Here is a 24,926-nt window from a genome sequence, read left to right as displayed (position 1 = left end):
AACGCAAAAATGACGGGAATAAGACAAAGTAAGTATAATTGTTTAACCTGGTGGCGTAAATCCACTGTAATATTCACCTTAGGGAAATGTTTCGGTGTTTAAGTAGTATGTCGAGCCTTTCCTAGTCAATTTAAAATTCTAGTTTTGAAGTTCTTTTCATTCAATTTTTTCATGATGTTCATCTAATGCTTAAATATATGCAATCCATGTTATTTCTTCAATCATATTTGATGTTTGGACTCATCAAAAATTCAATTGCATGGTGGTAGTGTTGTAATGCCAAATGTGATCAACAATAATTATGAGTATTTGGTGATCCCATTTGGACTCACCAATGCACCGGCGGTGTTCATGGATTACATGAACCGTATTTTTCAGCCGTACTTAGATCGCTTTGTGATCGTCTTCATTGACGATATTTTGATTTACTCTAAGAGTGGAGCATGCAGAGCGCCTGAGGATTATGTTCGCGAGAGCAGATGGATAAGCTTTATGTTCGCGAGATCGTGAGGCTTCACGGGGTGCCCGAGAGTATCATCAGTGATAAGGACCCAAAGTTCACATCTCGGTTATGGGAGGCGCTGTAGGAAGCTTTTGGGGCTCAGTTGAGATTGAGTACCGCCTATCACCCTCATACTGATGGACAGACTGAGCGGACCATCCAGACCATGGAGGGCATGTTAAGGGCTTGAACCTTGGAGCAGGGTTCAGCATGGGATAGGTACCTGCCATTGGTTGAGTTTTCTTACAACAACAGTTTTCATGCTAGCCTGGGCATGGCACCCTACGAGGCGCTGTATGGTAGGAGGTGTCAGACTCCTACCTGTTGGTCTGAGGTTGGAGACAAGGAGTTGTTTGGCTTGGAATTTGTGCAAGATACCACCCAGCAGATTTAGATGATCAAATAGAAGCAGGCGCATAATTGCCAGAAGAGCTATTTTGATGTTAAGCATCGTCCACTGGAGTCCAGTGAGGGAGAACACGTGTTTGTGAGACTTTCACCTGTCACCGGTGTTGGTCGAGCCCTCGGAGTGAGGAAGCTTAGCCCGAGATTCATTGGGCCATACCAAATCCTTGGTAGGGTAGGGCCTGTTGCCTACTGGCTTGCCTTGCCTCCAAACTTTGCCAACATCCATGACGTGTTTCACGTGTCTCAGCTTCGAAGATACATAGCAGACCCCTCGCACGTGGTGCAACCGGATGATGTGGAAGTTCGAGAGAACTTGAAAACTCCTGTTGGACCACTCAAGATTCTCGATCGTGGCGAGAAGAAGCTGAGGAGCAAGATAACTCTGATGGTCAAGGTGTAATGGACAGGAAGAACTCCTGAGGAATGTACTTGGGAGCGAGAGGACGAGCTTCTCCGGCAATACCCCGAGTTTCGGGATAGGTATGCTTCTAATTTTGCGGACAAAATTCTTAAAAGGTGGGGTGAATGTAAGAACCTGCACCGTTAATTTAGGAATTTAATTAATTAATTTTGAGATTAATGAGATAATTTCATAATTGACCCTAATAATTATGAGAAGACTTAAATAATTTTGGTAAGTGATTAAGAATGTTGGAAGTCGTTTTTCTGACGAAAAGTGCAGATACCGGTTCTGCCTCACGGTATAAATGCGTACTGATGAAGTATCCCAGAAAATTATGAAAAGTGTGTATATATCACTAGAATAATATATAGGACTAGTATGTCAAGTTGCAAGTCAAAATAATGAGAATTGGCGTCAGAACTGATACCGGCTACTTAAAGGCGCGTACCGGAAAAGTGCTGCGAAAAATAAAATAAAAATATGATAAATCTGAGAAAAATGACTAGGTTCAGAATCCAAAGTTTGGGATTAAAATATTAAGCGTAGCTATTAGTGCTAATACTGACGCTTAAAACTTAATGGGACTATACATACTTAAGGGCACACCTTTCTATGTCACTTTTCATTCTTCAAAACTGATTCTACGTGTCTTTCTCCTTGTGCTTCAGTAGCTGAGTGCCTCTTCTTGCCACCTTCATCTTCCCTTCCTCTTGTGAGCCAAAGGTGCCACTTTTCTTCTTGTTCTCTTCACCAAAATACCTTGTGTGAGTGGGGGCTTGCCTTGGGAGTGAGTGGGAGACTCCATTTCTGAGTTTAGCTTCTGAGTTTTAGAGGCTTTGGGGGATATTTTTCTGAGCTTTGTTGAGTAGGCCATTGTCTTGTCATTTAAGGCTTCAAGAAACCATTTTGATGGTGAAAGGTCCAAGCATGTAGTGTATTTTCGTTCCCTTGCAAAGTCAGAACCTTGGAGCTGTGTTGGAAGCTCCAAGTTATTCTCTTTTTCTGAGTTTGAGACACTTGAGGTATACCAAGATCACCTCTTTGGTATTTTCATGATTTGAGTTTGTTTAATCCATTAAAAAAGGAAACTTCAAACATTTGAGTTAAGGACTGATAATCTATGTTTAAAATATGTTAATGAACATTTGTTGATGCTGTTATTGGGCTTCAAATCGAGTTTGGACCATTAAAAATGGTGTTATACAATAAACTGCTCGAGTTTTTGCATTCTGTCTGATAAGTATTCAAATACTTTTCGTGGAGTATTCGAATACTCATCAGCAGGTAGTCGAATACTCCTTGAAGGAGTATTGGGATACTTTTCTAGGAAGAAAAGTATTCAGATACCTTAGAAGAATTATTCGAATAGTGGGTAGTATTCGGATACTGTAGGAAATGTATTCGAATACCTTGTGGTATTCGGATACTGAGTGAAAAGTATTCAGATACCTTGTGGTATTCGGATACTTAAGTGAAAGTATTCGGATACTTTCTGGAGATATGGAGTATTTGAATACTAATTGAGGACTATTCAAATACCTCCTGCAGAATTTGCATGAAATCACCTAAAACAAGTGGGAAAGCCTTAATCACTTAATGGAACCTTAGACTATGATTATTTATTGTATAAACAGATTCTGATTGTGCTGTTTGTGGGCATTGAGCTAGTGTAGACTTGGCTTGGATTGATTGCTTAAGAGGTAAGCTTTCGTGTCCTTGGTTTAACCATTGTTGGTTCCACCATACCCCATGGGAGAATGGTTTATATGCATGATGTGTTTTCATGTATTAATATTTGAATTGTTGTTGAGCTGTTATGTGCAAGTGCTTCATGATATGCATGTGTTGTGTCACCTAGATGGTAAGCCTGAGTATGTGGAGACATACAATAGGGAGATTTTGTGGGTGGGTGCAAGTGGTGTCTTGCACTGATTGTAGGTTTTAGACGTATTTAATTCCAGCATTTCTCTGGCCAGTAGGATATTTTGACACACATGGCATGATTATCTGTTGTATTGCACTGATTTTGGAACTTATACTGTTTTACTGCTTTTAGAGCTTATATTGCACATGTAAGTGACTTAGCTTGGGGTGGAGAGATCCTTGAGGACCCCTTGTCTTACTGAGATTTCTGTTTATAGATCTCACCCCACGTTGAAAGTAATTTCATAATTGATCCTAATAATTATGAGAAGACTTGAATAATTACAGAAAGTAATTAATAATGTTGAAAGTCGCTTTTCTGACGAAAAGTGCAGATACTGGTTCTGCTCCACGGTATAAGTGTGTACCGGTGAAGTATCCCGGAAAATTATAATAAGTGTGGGAATATTCCTAAAATAATATATAGGATTAGTATAACAAGTTTCAAATCAAAATAGTGAGAACTGGTGCCAGAACTGATACTAGCTATGTAAAAGCGCATATCGAAAAGGTGTTGCGAAAAATAAAATAAAAATATGACAAATCCTAGAAAAATGAGTAGGTCCAGAATCCTGAGATTGGGATTAAAATGCTAAGTGTAGCTATTAGTGCTAATACAGTTTTCTTAAAACTTAAATGCCTATATATATACAATTTGCACAAAACCCTAGGCATTTTCCTACTTGCTACGTGACCTTTGGAGGCTGACCAGCCTTTGTCACTATTTCATTGCTTGCCTTCCTTCACCTTGAGAGCCAAATGGCCATTCTCTTCCTTGTTTCTTCATTGAATCACCATAGATATTGAGAGTAAACCTTGTGAAGTTGAGAGCCACCCTATTCTGAGTTTTTACAGCCTCTAGATTGTGTGTGGGAAGGCTGAGCTCACTGTTTGTGGGCTGAGTTGGTATTCCTCTTTGGTGAGAGCCATTTCCTTTCCTTCAGAGGCTTCAAGGAGCCATCTTTGAGTAGAAAGGTCCAAGCTTGTGTGGTATTTTCGTGACTTGGCAAAGTCAGCTTTGTGGTGCTGAGTAGAGGACCCTTTTGTGTCTCATTTTTGGAGTTATGAGCCTTAGAGGTATACCATGATCACCTATTTATCATTTTGATGATTTAAGCTTGTTTAATCAATTAAAACATGAAACTTGGATCATTTGAGTTAAGGATTGTGTTTCTGAGTTCCTAATATGTTAATAAACATCTGTTGACGGAGTCATTGGACTCCAAATCACGTTAGGACACTTAAAAATGGGATTATGCAGATGGCAGTTCAGATTTCTGCATTTTAGAGGAGAAGTATTTGAATACTTTTCGAGTAGTATTCGAATACTTTTCCTCTGGTAATCGAATACTCCTTGATGGAGTATTAGGATACTTTTATGGGAAGAAAAGTATTCGGATACCTTGAATAACTATTCGAATACTGGGTACTATTCGAATACTTGGGTGTTGGTATTCGAATACCTTGTGGTATTCGAATACTTATGGGAAAGTAATCGAATACTTTCTGGAGACTGGGAGTATTCGAATACTCATCGGGGAGTATTTGAATACCTCCTGCAGAAACAGCATGAAATGACTTAAAATGAGTTAGAAAGCCTTAATCACTTAATGAAGTCTTGAGCAATGATTATTGATGGTTAATTATTGTATAAACATATTGTGATTGTGCTGTTTGTGGGCATTGAGCTAGTGTGAGCTTGGCTTGGATAGTTAGCTTGCAAGGTAAGCTTTCATGTCCTCGGCTTAGCCATTGTTGGTTCCACCATGTCCCATGGGGGGATGGTTATATGCATGATGTGTTTTCATGTATTGTTTTATTGAAATGATATTGAGTTGTTAAGTGCTAATGCCTTATGATATGTATGTGGTGTTCGCCTAGACGGGATGTGATCCTGTGGGCAAGTACGGCATGGGCGCGTACTGTGTGGGTAATAGACGTATTCCTGCACTTCTCTGATCAGTAGAATAGTTATAACACACATGACATGATTATCTGCTGCATTGCACTGGTTTTGGAACTTATACTCCTAAACTACTTTTGGAACTTATATTGTACACGTAAGTGAGCTTGGGGTGGAAGATCCTTGAGGACCCTTTGCCTTACTGAGATTTTTGTTTAGAGATTTCACCCCACGTTTGGGGCACTATTTTCAGGTTCAGGTAGCTCGGGGGTTGAGACCTCGGGCGGCAGGAGGCCGGAGCTTAGTTGATTGATGCTTATATGCTTATGCTGATTATGCTTGGATGCTGGATTATGTTTGTTGCTATTATGTGTTTAGCTTCATCTTATGGATTATTGTGTGGAGACTATGTTGGCTATGTTGCCTTATTTGGTGAGCATGGGGATTGTCCATGCCACATTGACTTGACTTTATGCTTTTAGATTCGAGTTGTATAATTGTATCAGGATTATGTCCGGTCTACGTGTTGTAGTTTCGTGACTTAGATACTCACAGATATTTATGTATTTAGGTAATTCAGTTAGCTGTCTATTTATAATTTACATACAAATAATATTTTTCAAATGAATTAAGTAATTCAACTTGGTAGTAATAATGACGTCATAATTGAAAGTAAAAAGTTATTCCGCATTTTTAATTAAGCGTGGCTGAATACGATGACTTGTTAACAAATCGGGTTTACACGAGGTGTTACAATTGTTGTGGGGCTTGAGTTGTCCAGTGCTGTGCTTTCTCCACCGTTGTGTGTGACAACCGCCACCGGAGAAAAGTGTGATACCTCCACTGTACATCGAGATGTCGTGTTTCAGTGGGATGGCCGTGAGTTTTCGGTGGATCTGATAGGATTGTTGATGGCTAATTTGGAAATCATCCTTGGCATGGATTGGTTGTCCAAGAATTGTGTGATGATTGATTTCTATGCGAAGCGAGTGGTGATGTCTCCGTGTGATTCCACAGCCAGTTCCTCGCCTTATATTTCAGTGTTGCAGGCTAGGAGAGCCTTGAGAGTAGGGGCATTTGGTGATGTCATGTTTGGAGGTTTGGTGAGTAGGACACAAGAGGATATCACTAGCATTCCTGTGGTGAAGGAATTCCTCGAGGTGTTTCTTGAGGAGATTCCTGAGTTTCCGTCACAGCGGGAAATAGAGTTCTCCATTGATTTGTTGCCTGGTGTGGGGCCTATTTCACTAGCTCCATACCGGATGTCTCCACCAGAGTTGGCAGTGCTGAAGAAGCACATTGAGGATCTTTCAGCGAAAGATTTCATCCGACCGAGCGTGTCTCTATGGGGAGCACCGGTAATCTTTGTGAAAAAGAAAGATGGGACTATGCGGTTGTGCACCGACTACAGGCAGTTGAACAAGGTGACAATCAAGAACAAGTATCCCCTCCCTCGTATTGATGATCTGTTGGATCAACTTAAGGGTGCTTGCGTGTACTCGAAGATTGATCTCTGGTCCGGATACCATCAGATTCGGGTTAAGCCGGAGGATGTCCCCAAGACCGCGTTTCGCTCGAGATACGGTCATTATGATTATTTGGTGATCCCGTTTGGACTCACCAATGCACCTGCCATGTTCATGGATTATATGAACCGGATTTTCCAACCATATTTGGATCAGTTTGTGATCGTCTTCATTGACGATATTTTGATTTACTCCAAGATGGAGGAGGAGCATGCGGAGCACTTGAGGATTATGTTGCAAGTGCTGAAGGAGAAAAAGCTTTATGCTAAGCCTTCGAAATGTGAGTTTTGGCTCAAGTCAGTGAAGTTCCTTGGGCATGTGATTTCTGCTGAGGGAGTTGCAGTGGATCCAAACAAGATTGAGGCCGTGTTGGATTGGGAGAGGCCCAACACGGTTACAGAAGTTAGAAGTTTCTTGGGTTTGGCTGGTTACTACAGGAGGTTAATCAAGGAATTCTCTATGATGGTTCTACCATTGACTCGTCTTACCCGGAAGAAGACTCCGTTTGTGTAGACTCACGAGAGTGAGGAGTGCTTTTAGGAGTTGAAGGACAGACTGACGAGTGCACTTGTGTTGGTCTTTCCTGATCCTGCTGAGGAGGTTGAGCTATATTGTGACGCCTCCGGAAAGGGGCTGGGCTGTGTGTTGATGCAGTTGGGCAAAGTAATTGCTTATGCTTCGAGGCAGTTGAAGCCTCATGAGGAGAATTACCCGACTCATGATTTGGAGTTGGCAGCGATTGTTTTTGCTTTCAAGATTTGGAGGCATTATCTATGGCATGAAGTTTGCCGTGTTCAGTGACCACAAGAGTTTGAAGTATCTGTTTGACCAGAAGGAGCTGAACATGAGACAAAGAAGATGGATGGAATTCCTGAAGGACTACGACTTTGAGTTGAAGTACCATCCTGGCAAGGCCGATGTGGTAGCTGACGCTTTGAGTTAGAAATCTGTGAGTCTATCCAGTTTGACAATGGGTGACTATGATATCTGTAAGAACCCGCACCGTTAATTAAGGAAGTTAATTAATTAATTATGAGAAATTAAGAAATAATTCCATAATTGACCCTAGTAATTATTATGAGGCTTAAATAATTATGGTAAGTGTTTATTAAAGCTGAAAGTCGCTTTTCTGACGAAAAGTGCAGATACCGGTTTTGCTACTCGGTATAAATGCGTACCGATGAAGTATCCCGAAAAATTATAATAAGTGCATGAATATTCGTAGAATGTTATACAGGACTTGTAAAACAAGTTTTAAGTTAAAATAATGAGAACTGATGCCAGAACTGATACTGGCTATGGAAAAGCGCATACCGAAAAGGTGCTGCGAAAAATATAATAAAAATATGATAAATCTTGTAAAATTGAGTAGGTTCAGATTCCAAATTTTGGGATTAAAATGCTAAGCGTAGCAATTAGTGCTAATACTGTGTGTTAATTCTTAAAACACTATATATACACAAGTTTGGCCCAAAACCCTAGGCCATATCAGACTTATACGTGACACTCTTGGAGGCTGAACGGTTTGTCACTATTTCATTGCTCCTCTTTACCATTTTTGAGATCAAATTGTCACCTTTTCTTGATTTCTTCATCTCTAAACAAGTAATCACTTGTAGAGTGCATTGTGAGGTAGAGGGTCACTATTTGCTGGGTTGTGGGAGCCATTTGGGGGAGGTGCAGTTGCTACCTCTGAACTTGGTGCTTGTGTGAGCCTTTTACTTGGCATTGGTGGTGCCAAGGAGCCATCTTTGGTGCAAAGGACCAACCTTTAATCATCATTTTCGCTCACTGTTGAAGCCAGTACCTTGGAGCTGTTGTGTGAGCTCCAAGAGCACCTTCTTGCTCTGTTTGAGCTTGTGGTATGATCATCACCCTTGTGCTTGAGTTTTCTTTATTAAAAATGGAACCTTGATGCATGTAATGAACTTAAGATGATAACCTTAGGTTGGGTAATGTTAAACACACCTTAAATCGCATGTTTGAGCTTCTATATGCATGAAATGAACCACCTTTGGGAAGGATATCTAGCGAAATGCAGAACTGTATTCTGTCGCAAAATATACAGATATGAATATCTAGATATTGATATCCGGATATTGGCAGAGATATATCCGGATATTGATATCCGGATATGCCCCCGACATATATCCGGATATTATGGGTTTTCGAAGAACAGTAGCTGCACTGTTCATACAGAATATTGTTATGGGTTTGTGGACCCTAGTTTGATGAAGTAGGACTTCTGTAATGATTAATCTAACTCAGAATCAAGTGATTAAGGGCTTGTGGCTTTGTGAGAAGCCTTAAGACGTGAAAAGTAAAGGAAAGACGTTGTCTTTATGTCATATGCTTGTATGCTTGTATATTGATATGATTGCTGGTCCAAAACAGATTGTGATTCGATTGTGTTTGTGCTTTGAGATTGGTTGGACTCTTGGCATTGGATACTTAGCTTGCAAGGTAAGATTTTGTGTCCTCGGTTTAGCCATTGTTGGTTCCACCATGTCCCATGGGGGGATGGTTTATATGCATGATGTTATTTTCATGTATTGTTTTGATAAATGTGATTGAGCTGTTATATACGAGTGGCTTTATGATATGCATGTGGTGTTCCACCTATACGGTAAGCCTGAGTATGTGGAGACATACAAGATGGTGAGGTTGTGGGTGAGGTGCAAGCGGTGTTACTTGTACTTATTGTGGGGTTGTAGATGTACATCCTGCATTTCTCTGGCCAGTAGAATAGTTAAAACATACATGGCATGAATATCTGTTGCACTGCATAGTTTTGGAACTTATACTGTTAAATGCTTTTGAACTTATATTGCACATGTAAGTGAGCTTATGGTGGAAGATCCTTGAGGACCCCTTGTCTTACTGAGATTTCTTGTTTAGAGATCTCACCCCGCGTTTGGGGACGCTTATTTCAGGTTCAGGTAACATGGGGGCTGATGCCTGTAGCGGCAGGAGGCCGGAGCTTAGCTGATATTGATGTTATATGCTGACATGTTTGGATGCTGGATTATATCTGCTGATGTTTTGTTTTTAGCTTGTTATTATTATGTTGCTGTTGTTGAGACTTTTGTGGGCTTTGTTGCCTTATTGGGTGAGCATGGGGTTCGTCCATGCCATATTGATGTTAGTACTTTTAGCTTGAGTTGTATAAACTATCAGGGTTGTCCGGTCTACGTGTTGTAGTTCCGTGACTAGAAACATATTGATGTTAATTTTATATTGAGGTATTTCAGTTAGCTGTCTTTTGCAATTTACATACAGGCAATGTTTTGAAATGAATTAAGTAATTCAACTTGGTAAGGATAACGACGTCATAATTGAAAAGAAAAAGATATTCTGCAATTTTAATTAAGCATGGTTTAATACGATGACATGTTAAAAAACTGGGTATACACAGGGTGTTACAATATCATTGAGAAATTTCGAGATCTGATAGTGACCTTATTGTTTGGGGGTGCACTTCTCGAGATGGAGACTGCGAGAGTCGAGAATGAGCTTATGGAAAAGATTAAAGGGTCGCAGGTGCAAAGAGAGTGCATTGACTATGTGAAGAACTAGGATGGTGTGTCTTGGAACGAGGATGGTTTGTTGACTTTCCAGAAGAGGATTGTGATTCCTCGAGGTCCTTTGACTGAGGAGGTGATGACAAAGGCTCATAAGGGCCTGTTTACTGTCCACCCTGGAGCTACAAAGATGTATCAATACTTGAAAAGAAATTACTGGTGGCCAAGCATGAAGAAGGACATAGCTGTTTTTGTGTCCAAGTGTTTGATTTGCCAGAAGGTGAAGATAGAACACCAGAAACCGTCTAGTAAGCTTCAACCTCTTGAGATACCACAATGGAAGTGGGAGAGCATTTCCATGGACTTCGTGGTGGGATTGCCTAAGACTCAGGCTAGGTGTGACTCTATCTGGGTCATTATGGACAGATTGACGAAGTCTGCCCATTTTCTTCCGGTAAAGGTGAGCTTTACTACAGAGCAGTTGGCCAAGCTTTATGTTCGCGAGATTGTGAGGCTTCACAGGGTGCCCGAGAGTATCATCAGTGATAGGGACCTGAAGTCACATCTCGGTTCTGGGAGGCGCTGTAGGGAGCTTTTGGGACTCAGTTGAGATTGAGTACATCCTATCACCCTCAGAATGACGGACAGACTGAGCGGACCATCCAGACCTTGGACGACATGTTGAGGGCTTGCACTTTGGAGCAGGGTTCAGCATGGGATAGGTACCTGCCATTGGTTGAGTTTTCGTACAACAACAGTTTCCATGCTAGCCTGGGCATAGCACCCTACGAGGCGCTGTATGGTAGGAGGTGTCGGACTCCTACCTTTTGGTCTGAGGTTAGAGACAAGGAGTTATTTGGCTTGGACTTGTTCCAAGATACTACCCAGCAGATCTAGTTGATCAGAGAAAAGATGAAGCAGACGCAGAATCACCAGAAGAGTTACTACGATGTTAAGCATCGTTCACTGGAGTTCAGTGAGGGTGAGCACGTGTTTGTGAGACTTTCACCTGTCACCGGTGTTGGTCGGGCCCTCGGAGTGAGGAAGCTTAGCCCGCGATTCATTGAGCCATACCAGATCCTTGGTAGAGTAGGACATGTTGCCTACCGTCTTGCCTTGCCTCCGAACTTGGCCAACATTCACGATGTGTTTCACGTGTCTCAGCTTCGGAAATACATAGCAGATCCTTCGTATGTGGTGGAACCGGATGATGTTGAAGTTCGGGAGAACTTAAAGACTCCCGCTGGACCGTTCAAGATTCTCGATCGTGGCGAGAAGATGCTAAGGAGTAAGATCATCCAGATGATCAAAGTGCAATGGACAGGAAGAAATCCTGAGGAGTGTACTTGGGAGCGAGAGGACGAGCTTCTCCGGCAATACCCCGAGTTTCGGGACAAGTATGTTTCTAATTTTGCGGACTAAATTGTAAAAAGGTGGGGTGAATGCAAGAACCCGCACTGTTAAATTAGGAAATTAAATTAATTAATTATGAGATTAATGAGATAATTCCATAATTGACCCTATTAATTAGTAGAAGGCTTCAATAATTATAGTAAGTGATTAATTATGTTGAAAGTTGCTTTTCCGACGAAAAGTGCAGATACCGGTTCTGCCTCACAGTATAAATGCGTATCGATGAAGTATCCCAAAGAATTATGAAAAGTGTGTACATATTACTAGGATAATATATAAGACTAGTATAACAAGTTTGGAGTCAAAATAATGAGAATTGGTGTCCGAATTGAAACTGGCTACGTAAAAGCACATACCAGCAAAGTGCTACGAAAAATAAAATAAAAATATGTCAAATCTTAGAAAAATGGCTAGGTTCAGAATCCTAAGTTTGGGATTAAAATACTAAGAGTAGCTATTAATGCTAATATTGAGTGATTAAACTTAATACTACTATATAAGTGAAGGCACAGATTTCTAGGTTAGAAATCTCACACCCTACGTGCCTCCATTCTAAAGCTTGGTGTCTCCCAAGCTTGTCACCTTCTCTTCTCCTTCATTTTTGTGACCCAAGAGGCCATTTTCTTCATGGAATCTTCACCAAAACACCTTGGGGTAGTGTGAAGTAGCATTGTGAGTGAGTGAGGCTCCTCATTTCTGAGCATACAGCTGCTGTGAGTGAGAGTTGGTGGGATGACTTTCTTGTTGGTGAAGTAGGAGCCATTGTCTTGGCTTTTGGAGCTTCAAGGTGCTAACTTTATGGAGAAAGAACCATCCTTGATCACCATTTTCATGGCTTTGTAAAGTCAGATTGTTGGAGCTTCATAGAGAGCTCCAAGAGCACCTCTATTTTCTGTTTTGGGAGCCTTGGGTATGTCCCTAACCTTGATCATGATTTTTCCTTGTTAAAAGAAGAGTCTTGGCATGTAATATGAGTTGTATAGGTAACCAACATGAATATGAACCTAAATGTTTATAAAAATGCATGCTTAGACGTTAAAATGGGTTAAAAGTGGAACCTTGGGAGTGATATCTCGGAAATGCAGAAACTACATTCTGTCGCGAAATATCCGGATATGATATCCGGATATGGAGTTGTGGATATCCGGATATGGATATCCGAATGGATATGGCCCCGACAAATACTCGGATATTCTGAAAATTTTGAGTGTGTCACTGTTCTGTTCGGACAGAATGGTATTTTTGGGTTTGTGGACCCATGATTTGGTTATGTTGAACCTCTGTAATAATTAACTAAGTCGGAATCAAAGTGATTAAGAGCTTATGGCTTTGTGAGAAGCCTAAAGACATGAAACGTAAAGGATAACGTTGTCGTTATGTCTTAAATTATTAGAAAATAAATATTGATATAATTGTTGGTCTAAAACAGATTGTGATTGTGCTGTTTGTGGACCTTGAGCTAGTGTGGACCTTGAGCTAGTGTGGACCTTGAGCTAGTGTGGACCTTGGCTTGGATTGTTAGCTTGCGAGGTAAGCTTTTGTGTCCTTGGTTTAGCAATTGTTGGTTCCACCATACCCCATGGGGGGATGGTTTATATGCATGATGTGTTTTCATGTATTGATTTTGAAATGTTGTTGAGTTGTTATGTGCAAGTGCCTTATGATATGCATGTGTTGTTCCACCTAGACAGTACGCCTGAGTATGTAGGAGACATACAATAGGGTGATTCTGTGGGTGGGTGCAAGTGGTGTCTTGCACTGATTGTAGGCAATAGACGTATGTAAATCCTGCATTTTTCTGGCTAGTAGAATAGTTGACACATATGACATGATTATTTGATAACTCATATTTTATTGCACTTATTTGTTACTCTTGATTAGTATTTTTAGGATTTATTTGAATAAAATAATGATGTTTTGAGTTAATTTACATTTTTAGTTTTTGATTGGTTTAATTTATTTTCGTCAGAATTTTTCAGCTTTACGTTACTTCTGTATTTTGCCCATATCTTGGTCCACAATTGTTGGATTGACTCCGTTCTTGTTGGGTTTTTCAGATAACACAGAGGGCTACAATTATTATGAGAGCTCGAAGCCCAATTCGGACTGGAAGCTGGTCGAATTCTTGCGCCAAGTCGGACACATTTTGCTGAAGTTTTAGACTTGTAATTTAAATTGAAACCCAATTACATAAGTGGCCCAAAGCCAAGTTTTATTTTATTTTATTTCGCATTTTAGAAAAATGAGCCGATCAAAACTGAACCCTAACCCAATTTGGGTAGGGGTATATGACGGCAGAGTAGGATACTATTATTCATGCTGAATTTTCGTATTTTGGGATCAAAGCACTTTCTCTAGAACGTTCTTCGTGTTCTTCATCTTTTTCTTCTTCTTCTTTTTATTTTATTTTAATCATGTTTACCTTAGCCATGCGAGGCTAAGAACCTTTTAATCAACCTAAGGGTAACGGATTCCATGTATTAGTCTTGAGGGTCTGCGCGTTATTTTAAATCAGTTTTGTTTCCCTTCCTAACTCAGATTGATATCGTGAGATCGTGCTTATTCAATCTGATGTTCCCGATTGCGATTATGGAAAGGGATTAATCATCAGATTTGATGGTTAGATTGATTGACCCTGTGACCTTAAATCAAACGGGCTGATACTCTGCGATTGTATGAGTAAAAGCACTGTATTTGATCAAATGCTAAGCGATCGCTTAGAGAAGGTTGTCAATTGGAAATAAGGATTCTGATTCAATTGACGATCAATCACGATTCTAATATCTTTTTATCCAAGGAAAGACGTCCATGGAACCCTGACCTTAGGTTGGTTAATTTTTAATTACGAATTTTTAGTCCAAATTTATATTCTGCCTTTTTAATTATTCAATCAAAATCCAAAACCCCCCTTTTAATTTTCTTTCATCATAAGCGATTTTTACCAAAATAATTTCCTTGAGAGACGACTTAGGGTTTCCACTTTACTACAAATTTTCTGAACCCTAATAAAATTTTTTTTTAATTTGCGCGAGTTCGACAGCTCGTGTCAAATTTGGCGCCGTTGCCAGGGAAATTGCATCGGTCTAAATCGTTTTCTGAATTTGATCATCTTCTTCTTCTTTAATTTTCGTTTCTGTTTCTAAAAAAAACCGTAAATTTCTGTTTGCGCACCTGTCTTGTTTCTGCGTTTGCACTTGTCTGTGTTTCTGATTCTGATTTCTGCACCTTTGATTCTGCATCGAAATTTGATTCTGCACATGCATCTTTTCTTAGTTTTTGAATATTTTGCATTACGGTTTACGTTTTAGGGCAATTTGGGAATCGGTAAAACTTTTGTCTGAGGGATTTTCCAAATTCTGTCGTTTACTAACTCGTTTTAGTGTTTCTTTGTTGATTAAGGACGTATCGGGTATTTCTTTTATTGTTTTTTGTACTCTAATTTTAGCCGAATTCAATCGTTTAGTATTTTATTTTATTTTCTGAAAAAAATTTATTTTATTTTTGAGTTCGTAGGGTCATTTAGAGTTTATGAGAGTTGGTGTCATATCATTCTAAGTTCATTTAGTATATTTCGTAGATTTATTTTCACTTCTGTTTCCTATTTTTTTCAATTTTTGTGTTCTATCGTATGTTTTGCGACTTTACTGTTGTATGCTTTTGCCTATGATGCATGACTAGGAGTACTACCAGTGTAGACGATTTATATGCATATGACCCTGAGATAGAGAGGTCATTGCATGCTGCTAGTAGAGCTCGTAGGTTGACTTACAGTAGAGCTGTTCCTGAGCATACCTTAGAGTCTGAGTCTGTTGAGTCTGTTTCTTCAAGTCCTTTACATAGTATTTATTCATTTGGTAATTTATTTGATTCTGAAATCATGGGTGATAGAACACTTAAGCAATTGGCTGCTCCTAATGTTGATAATGAGCAGCCCCTGTGTATTCGTTATACTAATCCTGTTGTACCTTTTGAGCTTAAGTCTGGACTGATACATTTGCTTCCCAAGTTTCATGGTCTTGTAGGTGAGGATCCTCACAAACATCTGAAGGAATTTCATATAGTCTGCAGCACTATGAAGCCACCAGGGGTGGATGAGGAACAAATCAAGCTGCGTGCTTTTCCTTTCTCTTTGGACAGTGGAGCTAAGGACTGGCTGTACTACTTGCCACCTTCCTCCATTGTAAGCTGGAATGACATGTCCAGATTATTTCTGGAAAAATTCTTCCCTTCATCCATGGCCACCACAATCCGAAAGGAGAGTAGTGGAATAAGACAGGCTAATGGGGAGAACATGCATGAGTATTGGGAGCGGTTCAAAAGGCTTTGTGCAAGCTGTCCACATCATCATATTCCAGAAAATCTTCTGATTGTTTACTTCTATGAAGGGTTGCTGCCTATGGATAGGAACCTTTTAGATGTAGCTAGTGGAGGAGTCCTGAGCAATAAAACAACTGATGAAGCAAAAGGGTTGATTGCTGAGATAGCAGCTAATGCTCAACAATTTGGCACTAGAGCAAACATCAGTGCAGTGTTCCAAGTGCAAGCTCCTCCAATGAAAAATCCAATAGTGGCAGCAGGAGGAGCATCAAGCACAGATAACCAGAGAATGGAAAACAGACTTGATGAGTTGATATCAATGGTGAGGCAGCTGGCAGTGACTCAAACTGTGCAACCTTCTGCTCAACAGATAAGCAACCTGTGTGGCATCTGCTGTGATCCTTCTCACCCCTTGGATGCTTGTCCTTCCTTCCAAGATAGCGGTTTCCAAGTTGATCAGTCTGTTACTGCAGTTTTTCCTGCAAAGCCACAGTACCAGCAGCAGCAAAACAATCCCTTCTCCAATACATATAATCCTGGTTGGAAAAATCATCCAAATCTCAAATGGAGCCAGAATCAGCAAAGTGCACTATTCCAGCAGAATCAGCAAAGTGCACCATTCCAGCAGAGGCAGCAGTTTATACCTTCACAACAGAGGCAGAATTTTCAACAATTTGCACCTCAACAGCAAGTGCAGCAGCCACCAATGCAGCAGCAGCCACCAGTGCAGCAGCAAGCTAGTGGCAATGGTCTTTCTTTGGAGGATTTAGTGAAGCAGATGGCAACTAACAATCTGCACTTCCAGCAGAGGACTGAGTCTTCCATCTAGAATCTGCAAACATAGATTGGCCAACTTGCAACATCAATGAGTCAAAATCAACAAGCAAGTGGCAGCTCCCTTCCATCCCAAACAGTTCCAAATCCAAAAGGAAGCGGAAATGTGAGTGCTATTACTTTGCGGTCTGGAAAGCAAATGGAGGAGCCAACCCACACTGCTGCTGAGACATCCAATGGAGGTGACACTAGCTCCAAGAAGCAGAGCACTGATACATCTGATGTCCATATCCCTCTGTCATTCCCTCAGAGAGCCACTCAGTCAAAGAAGCAGTCAGCAAAGGCTCAAGATAAAGAGATACTTGACACCTTCCGGAAAGTTGAGGTGAACATCCCTCTTCTGGATGCAATACAACAGATTCTGAGATATGCCAAGTTTCTAAAGGAGCTGTGCGCCAACAAGAGGAGACTGAAGGGAGATAAGCAGGTTAACCTGAGTGTGAATGTATCAGCACTCATCCAGCCTATGCCTAAAATGTGTCAAGATCCAAGGACATTTACTATTCCTTGTGTGATTGGCAATTCTGTTTTTCATGATTGCATGCTAGACTTAGGAGCTTCCATTAATGTTATGCCTGCATCTGTTTATAAGTCTCTTGGTCTTGGTCCTTTGTGTGCTACTAGTATTGTGGTTACGTTAGCTAATAGGAGTAGTATTCACCCATCTAGTTTGATTGAGGATGTATTGGTCAGGGTTAATAATCTGATTTTTCCTGCTGACTTCTACATTTTAGAAATTGAGAGTGAGACTGCTACTAATAGATCACCAATCATACTTGGTAGGCCTTTCATGAGAACAGCTAGGACCAAGATAGATGTTCATTCTGGTACTCTTTCCATGGAGTTTGGTGATAGTATTGTGTATTTTAATATATTTAATGCCATGAAACATCCTATGGAAGAGCATTCTACTTTCTGCATTGATGTGATAGATGAAGTTGTTGAGGATGTTTCTGCTGAATTCCTTGCTGATTTTTCTGATTTTTCTTCTACTAATGATTCTGATTTCTATGGTTGTGGTGATAGTCAAGAGTGCATTGTGTGTCCTGAAATAGCATCACATCTTTCTGGTTTTAATGATGCACTGATTGATGAATCTGATTCTGAGTGTGAATCTGCATTATCTGAATTGTCTGCTGATATTATTGATTATCCTAATTCTGTTTCTGAGAATTTGTTTACAGGCATAGCTGCTGACTTATTTTCTGCAGAATTTGCACCACCAACTACACCTCTTCCATCCATTGAGCAGCCTCCGAATTGGAGTTGAAGGTTCTGCCTGACCACTTGAAATATGCATTCCTTGAAGAGAATGAGCAGCTACCAGTCATTGTGGCAAAGAACCTTCTACCTGAGCAGGAGGATAAACTGTTAACCCTGCTGAAAGCAAATAAGAGGGCAATTGGGTGGACAATGGCAGACATTATTGACATTAGTCCTTCCACGTGCATGCACCGTATTCTACTTGAAGAAGGAGCCGAACCAGTGAGACAGCCCCAAAGGCGTTTGAACCCACTAATTCTAGATGTGGTGAAGAAGGAAGTAACAAAACTCTTACAAGCTAGAATGATTTACCCCATCTCTGATAGCCAGTGGGTTAGTCCTGTTCAGGTGGTCCCTAAAAAGTCGGGAGTCACTGTGATTGCCAACCAAAATAATGAGCTGATTACAACAAGAGCTCAAAACAGTTGGAGAGTCTGCATAGATTATCGTAGGCTCAACAGGCAACCCGCAAAGATCACTATCCTCTTCCATTTATTGATCAGATGTTGGAGCGGTTGGCTGGTAAATCTCACTACTGTTTTCTGGATGGATACTCAGGCTACTTCCAGATCCACATTGCACCTGAGGATCAGGAGAAGACGACCTTCACATGCCCCTTTGGCACATATGCATACAGGCAGATGCCCTTTGAACTTTGCAACGCACCAGGTACTTTTCAGTGTTGCATGGTAAGCATCTTTTCTGAGTTGTTAGAGGATTGCATGGAGGTTTTTATGGATGATTTCAGTGTCTATGGTTCTTCTTTTGATGCATGTTTGGGTAATCTGGGTAGAGTTCTGAACAAATGCATTCAAACCAATCTTGTGTTGAATTTTGAAAAATGTCATTTCATGGTTGAGTCAGGGATAGTTTTAGGGCATGTTGTTTCTAAAAAGGGTATTGAAGTGGATCCTGCTAAAATTGATGTTATTACTGCTTTGCCTTACCCCGCTTCTGTGCGGGAAGTTCGTTTTTTTCTTGGCCATGCAGGTTTTTACAGACGTTTCATTCAGGATTTTAGCAAGATTGCTCTTCCACTGTCCAATCTCCTCCAGAAAGACACTGACTTTGAGTTTGGTGATGCATGCAAGGCAGCTTTTGATCACCTGAAGTGCTGCCTAACCATAGCTCCTGTGATCCAGGCACCTGATTGGTCTCTCCCATTTGAGTTGATGTGCGATGCATCTAATTATGCTATTGGAGCTGTTCTTGCTCAGCGGGTCAACAAGGCCCCACATGTCATTGCATATGCATCCAGGACATTGGATTCTGCTCAATCCAACTATACCACCACTGAAAAAGAACTCTTGGCTATAGTGTTTGCTCTTGATAAGTTTCGGTCGTATCTGTTAGATACCAAGGTTATTATTTTCTCTGACCATGCAGCTTTGAAATTTCTTTTAAAGAAAGCAGATGCTAAGCCTAGACTCATCCGGTGGATGTTGCTGCTCCAAGAGTTTGATATTGAGATTAAAGATAGAAGTGGAGCGGAAAACCAAGTTGTTGATCATCTGAGCCGCATCACCTCTCTTCCATCTGACCCTATACCTATTGGGGATGATTTCCCTGATGAGCGGCTTTTACAGCTGCAAGGTAAGTTCCCTTGGTTTGCTGATATAGTTAATTACTTGGTTGCTGGTGCATTACCTGTTGACCTCACTAAGGCTCATACCTTGAAACTGAAAAGTGAGTCTAAATACTATGTGTGGGATGATCCTTACTTGTGGAGATTTTGTAGTGACCAAGTGGTTAGGAGATGTGTGCCTGACAGTGAGACTCTATCTGTTTTGAATTTTTGTCATGCATCTGCCTGTGGTGGTCATTTTGGACCACAAAGAACTGCAAGGAAGGTTCTAGATTCTGGTTTATTCTGGCCTTCTCTATTTCATGATGCTTATGAGTTTTGTAAGTCTTGTTCTAATTGTCAGAGAGCAGGTAGCATTTCCCGTAGACATGAGATGCCCCAAAACCCTATACTTTTCTATGAGGTTTTTGATGTTTGGGGTATTGATTTTATGGGTCCCTTTCCTGTTTCCTTTGGTTTTGCTTACATACTCTTAGCTGTGGATTATGTTTCTAAATGGGTTGAGGCGAAAGCCACCCGAACTGATGATTCTGCTGTTGTTGTAGATTTTGTCTGTTATCATATTTTCTGCAGGTTTGGCATTCCTCGAGCCATTATCAGTGATCAGGGCTCACATTTTTGCAATAGGAGCATGGATGCCTTGCTGAAAATATATGGGGTCCTCCACAAAGTATCTACAGCATACCATCCACAGACAAATGGCCAAGCTGAAGTTTCAAACAAAGAAGTTAAGCAAATCCTTCAAAAGACTGCCAATGCTAAGAGAAAGGATTGGAGCAAGAAGTTAGAAGATTCTTTGTGGGCATATAGGACTGCCTATAAGAGTCTGATTGGGATGTCCCCTTACCGGCTTGTTTATGGTAAGGCATGCCACCTACCAGTGGAGCTGGAGCATCGGGCATATTGGGCTGTGAAGCAGTGTAACATGGACCTAATCCAGTCAGGGGGGAAAGGAAATTACAACTGCAAGAGTTAGAGGAGCTTCGTTTGGATGCCTATGAGAGCTCACGCCTATACAAGGAAAAGACAAATGCATTCCATGATAAGCAGATCCTGAGGAAAGAATTTGCAGTGGGTCAGAATGTGCTGTTATTCAATTCCCGTCTTAAGTTTATCATATCAAGATGGGATGGCCCATTTATTATTACTGCTATTTTTCCTTATGGTGCAGTTGAATTAAGTTATAAGCAGACTGGAAACACCTTCACTGTGAATGGGCATCGTCTGAAGCCCTTTTATGAAGGAGTACAGCAGCAGCAGCTTGTAGAAACACAGATGGATGCAGAGCTTCGACTGCTTGATGTTGTTTACCCTCCTTAAGGAGGACAGGGAGTTCACTTCCTTTCTTAGCTTTGTTTTTCATGTTTGGATTTCAATAAAAAAAAAGAGTTGATTGATTTTCTTGTTCTCTTATGATTAGTGAGTTATACATGGATTATACTTGAATCACAGGGTTTGATAGAAATTTCTGCTTAGGCTTGGTTCTTGATTCTTTGATTGCATTACTTGCTGCTTGATACCGTGCTGCTAATTGCATGATTTGGTATACCCTTGTGAGGTTTTTGAGCCTGTAGACATGGTCTTCATCTGTAGGCCAGTTTTTCTTTCTTGTGTGATTATGCTCTTGATTGGTGTCCTCTAGAACTTGCTCTTGTTCTTTTTGAAACTGCAGTTTCCACTTGCATGCATGAATATGATTGAGGCATTCTTTCTTTCTTTACCCACTTTAGCAAGATAGTCATCCCTTATATTATTATCCCTTGGTAAGCCCTTTGAGCCTTTCTTTCCTTTATTTCTTAAGCCACATTACAATCCTAAGTGAAAAACCAATTGATTCCCTACCCTGGAGATTTACTGAGCATTGGTTTCCATTGTGATGTTGTGTTTAAGTGTAGGGGTTTGCCCGAGACAGACAAAAAGTTTAAGTGTGGGGGGTGACCATTTGATTCATTTCTGCTATGTGGTTTTACTTCTGGAAAAAAACAAAAAACAAAAAAACAAAAAAAAAACAAAAAAAACAAAAACAAAAAAAACAAAAAGCAAACAAAAACAAAAAACGAAAAAAAGGATGTGTTTATTTCTATCTTTTCAATATCTTTGTTTTATGTTCTTAGTTTAGTTCTTAACTTTTGCTCTTTGTAAATTTCTGGGGTGTTTAGCTTTCTCTTCCATATTCATCCATGCCTTTACCTCAGCCCCATTACAACCCTGCATAAAGTCCTCTTGATTTGTGCATGCATGTGTTATTAGCAGTCGAGAAGTAGAAGTTGAGCAAGCCTATGGTAGGATGATTTTCTTGAGTTGATTTGAGTGATATACTGAATTAACTGATACACTTGAGAGAAAATTGAGAGCATCCTGTGAGGAACCATTTTTGTGTAGTTAACAGTTGCAGTTGAAATTGGAAGGTCTTGTAATTTGAGATTAAGGAATTTTTGTCCTGGTTGTTTTATCTGTTCAAGACTTGTGATTTTTGTTATCTTTTGTATACTTACTAATTATTAGGAAGATAGGTTGATCTTCACTCTTTTCTTATTTCTTTGCTTTCTTTTTTTCTATTCTAGTTTTTGCCTATGAGTGCAAAAAGATAAGTGTGGGAGAATTTGATAACTCATATTTTATTGCACTTATTTTTTACTCTTGATTAGTATTTTTAGGATTTATTTGAATAAAATAATGATGTTTTGAGTTAATTTACATTTTTAGTTTTTGATTGGGTTTAATTTATTTTCGTCAGAATTTTCCAGCTTTACGTTACTTCTGTATTTTGGCCATATCTTGGTCCACAGTTATTGGATTGACTCCGTTCTTGTTGGGTTTTTCAGATAACACAGAGGGCTACAATTATTATGAGAGCTCGAAGCCCAATTCGGACTGGAAGCTGGTCGAATTCTTGCGCCAAGTCGGACACATTTTGCTGAAGTTTTAGACTTGTAATTTAAATTGAAACCCAATTACATAAGTGGCCCAAAGCCAAGTTTTATTTTATTTTATTTCGCACTTTAGACAAATGAGCCGATCAAAACTGAACCCTAACCCAATTTGGGTAGGGGTATATGACGGCAGAGTAGGATACTATTATTCATGCTGAATTTTCGTATTTTGGGATCAAAGCACTTTCTCTGGAACGCTCTTCGCGTTCTTCATCTTTTTCTTCTTCTTCTTTTTATTTTATTTTAATCATGTTTACCTTAGCCATGCGAGACTAAGAACCTTTTAATCAACCTAAGGGTACCGGATTCCATGTATTAGTCTTGAGGGTCTGCGCTTTATCTTAAATCAGTTTTGTTTCCCTTCCCAACTCAGATTGATATCGTGCGATCGTGGATATTCAATCTGAGGTTCGCGATTGCGATTATGGAAAGGGATTAATCATCATATTTGATAGTTAGATTGATTGATCCTATGACCTTAAATCAAACGGGCTGATACTCTGCGATTGTATGATTAGAAGCACCGTATTTGATCAAATGTTAAGCGATCGCTTAGAGAGGGTTGTCAATTGGAAATAAGGATTCTGATTCGATTGACGATCAATCACGATTCTGATATCTTTTTATCTAAGAAAAGACGTCCATGGAACCCTAACCTTAGGTTGGTTAATTTTTAATTACGAATTTTTAGTCCAAATTTACATTCTGCCTTTTTAATTATTCAATTAAAATCCAAAACCCCCCTTTTAATTTTCTTTCATCATAAGCGATTTTTACCAAAACAATTTCCTTGAGGTAGTGTTTGGTTGAAGGTTTATTTTGGGATAGATGGGAAAGTGTAAGTGGATATTGAAAATATACCACGTTTGGTTCAGGTTTTTTCAAGAAATACCAGGCAAATAGGATAGATGGGAAAATGACTTTTGTGTTGATTTTTGGATGAAATTCACTGTTACAGAATACCACTTGAGATATGGTATTTTGAGATAACTGGGGAAGTGAAAAAAACAGATGCAAAGTTTCTCCCGAACATAGATTTTGCATATTTAAATAAATTTCCCTGGTAATATTTGGATCAACCAAACAACTGTTTTTACATTTTCCTACCAAACTCATTTTCCAACCATTTTCCTATCAATTACATTTCCCTAGTAAAAAAAATTTTCTCTCGAACCAAACCCTACCTGAGAGACGACTCAGGATTTCCACTTTACTACAAATTTTCTGAACCCTAATAAAAAAAATAATTTTTAATTTGCGCGAGTTCGACAGCTTGTGTCATTATTCTGCTGCATTGCACTGATTTTGGAACTTATACTGTTTTAGAACTTATATTGCACATGTAAGTGAGCTTGGGGTGGAGAGATCCTTGAGGACCCCTCGTCTTACTGATATTTCTGTGTAGAGATCGCACCCCACGTTTGGGGCACATTTTCAGGTTCAGGTAACTCGGGGGTTGATACCTCAGGCGGCAGGAGGCCGGAGCTGAGTTGAGATTTATGCTTTTATGATGATGTGCTGAATTCTGACATGCTTTACATTTATTACCATATTATTCGATGTGAGACTCTGTTGGGCTTTGTTGCCTTATTTGGTGAGCATGGGGTTTGTTCATGCCACAATGACTTTCTGCTACGTTTGAGTTTATTCGAGTTGTATAATGTATCAGGATATTGTCCGGACTACGTGTTGTAGTTTCGTGACTTAGATACTCACTTATTTATGTCATGAGGTTATTCAGTGTATTTAGCTTTATTGCAATTTACATACAGGCATTGTTTTGAAAAAGAATTAAGTAATTAACTTGGTTAATAAAATGACATCATAATTGGAAAGAAAAAGTTTATTCCGCATTTTTAATTAAGCGTAACTTAATACGATGATATGATAACAAATCGAGTATATACGGGGTGTTACAATAAGCATAGGCAAGAGAGGATGCCAAAGCCAAGATGGCAACGACAAAGTAGACAACTTTCATTTTGCCAAATTATTCTGCTTTAGTAATTGCTTGTGAGAATTAATTGAATTATGTTGCATGTTAAACTTGATATTTATAGGGAGGAACCGTTGAGTTGTTATTCAGTTTATATATATTTAGGGTAATTAATTATCTATTTGATGGATGAACCATTCTTTAACAACTACACGCGCGCGTGCCTGTTCAAAGAGTAGACTAAGATGCTCCACAACTAAGTGAAAATAAATGTTTCAGTATTACCTCGTCCAATTAGTGTACTATTTCTCGAAATATTGCTTTTACAACGGGGAGACTAATTAAGAAGCTAAATCAAAGATTTGTTAGGACTAGATCTTATATATTTCTTCGTACTTAATACTACAAATTAACTATTTATTTGGTTTAAAGTTTAAATATCGGGGTCAAGAATAGTTA

The 24,926-nt window shown here is 39.7% G+C and overlaps 1 pseudogene; it reads right to left on the bottom strand.

The window, feature by feature from the left end:
* LOC133294622 (germin-like protein subfamily 1 member 20) overlaps nt 1-24,512 on the bottom strand; it is a 29,199-nt pseudogene extending 4,687 nt beyond the window's left edge.
* Nucleotides 24,513-24,926: the final 414 nt, after the last annotated feature.

This window comes from Gastrolobium bilobum, unplaced genomic scaffold (genome assembly GCF_033153095.1).
Source record: "Gastrolobium bilobum isolate Gb01-03AN ecotype WA unplaced genomic scaffold, APGP_CSIRO_Gbil_v1 utg20919, whole genome shotgun sequence".
Classification (NCBI taxonomy): Eukaryota; Viridiplantae; Streptophyta; class Magnoliopsida; order Fabales; family Fabaceae; genus Gastrolobium; species Gastrolobium bilobum.
This window is presented reverse-complemented; position numbering and strand designations above follow the sequence as displayed.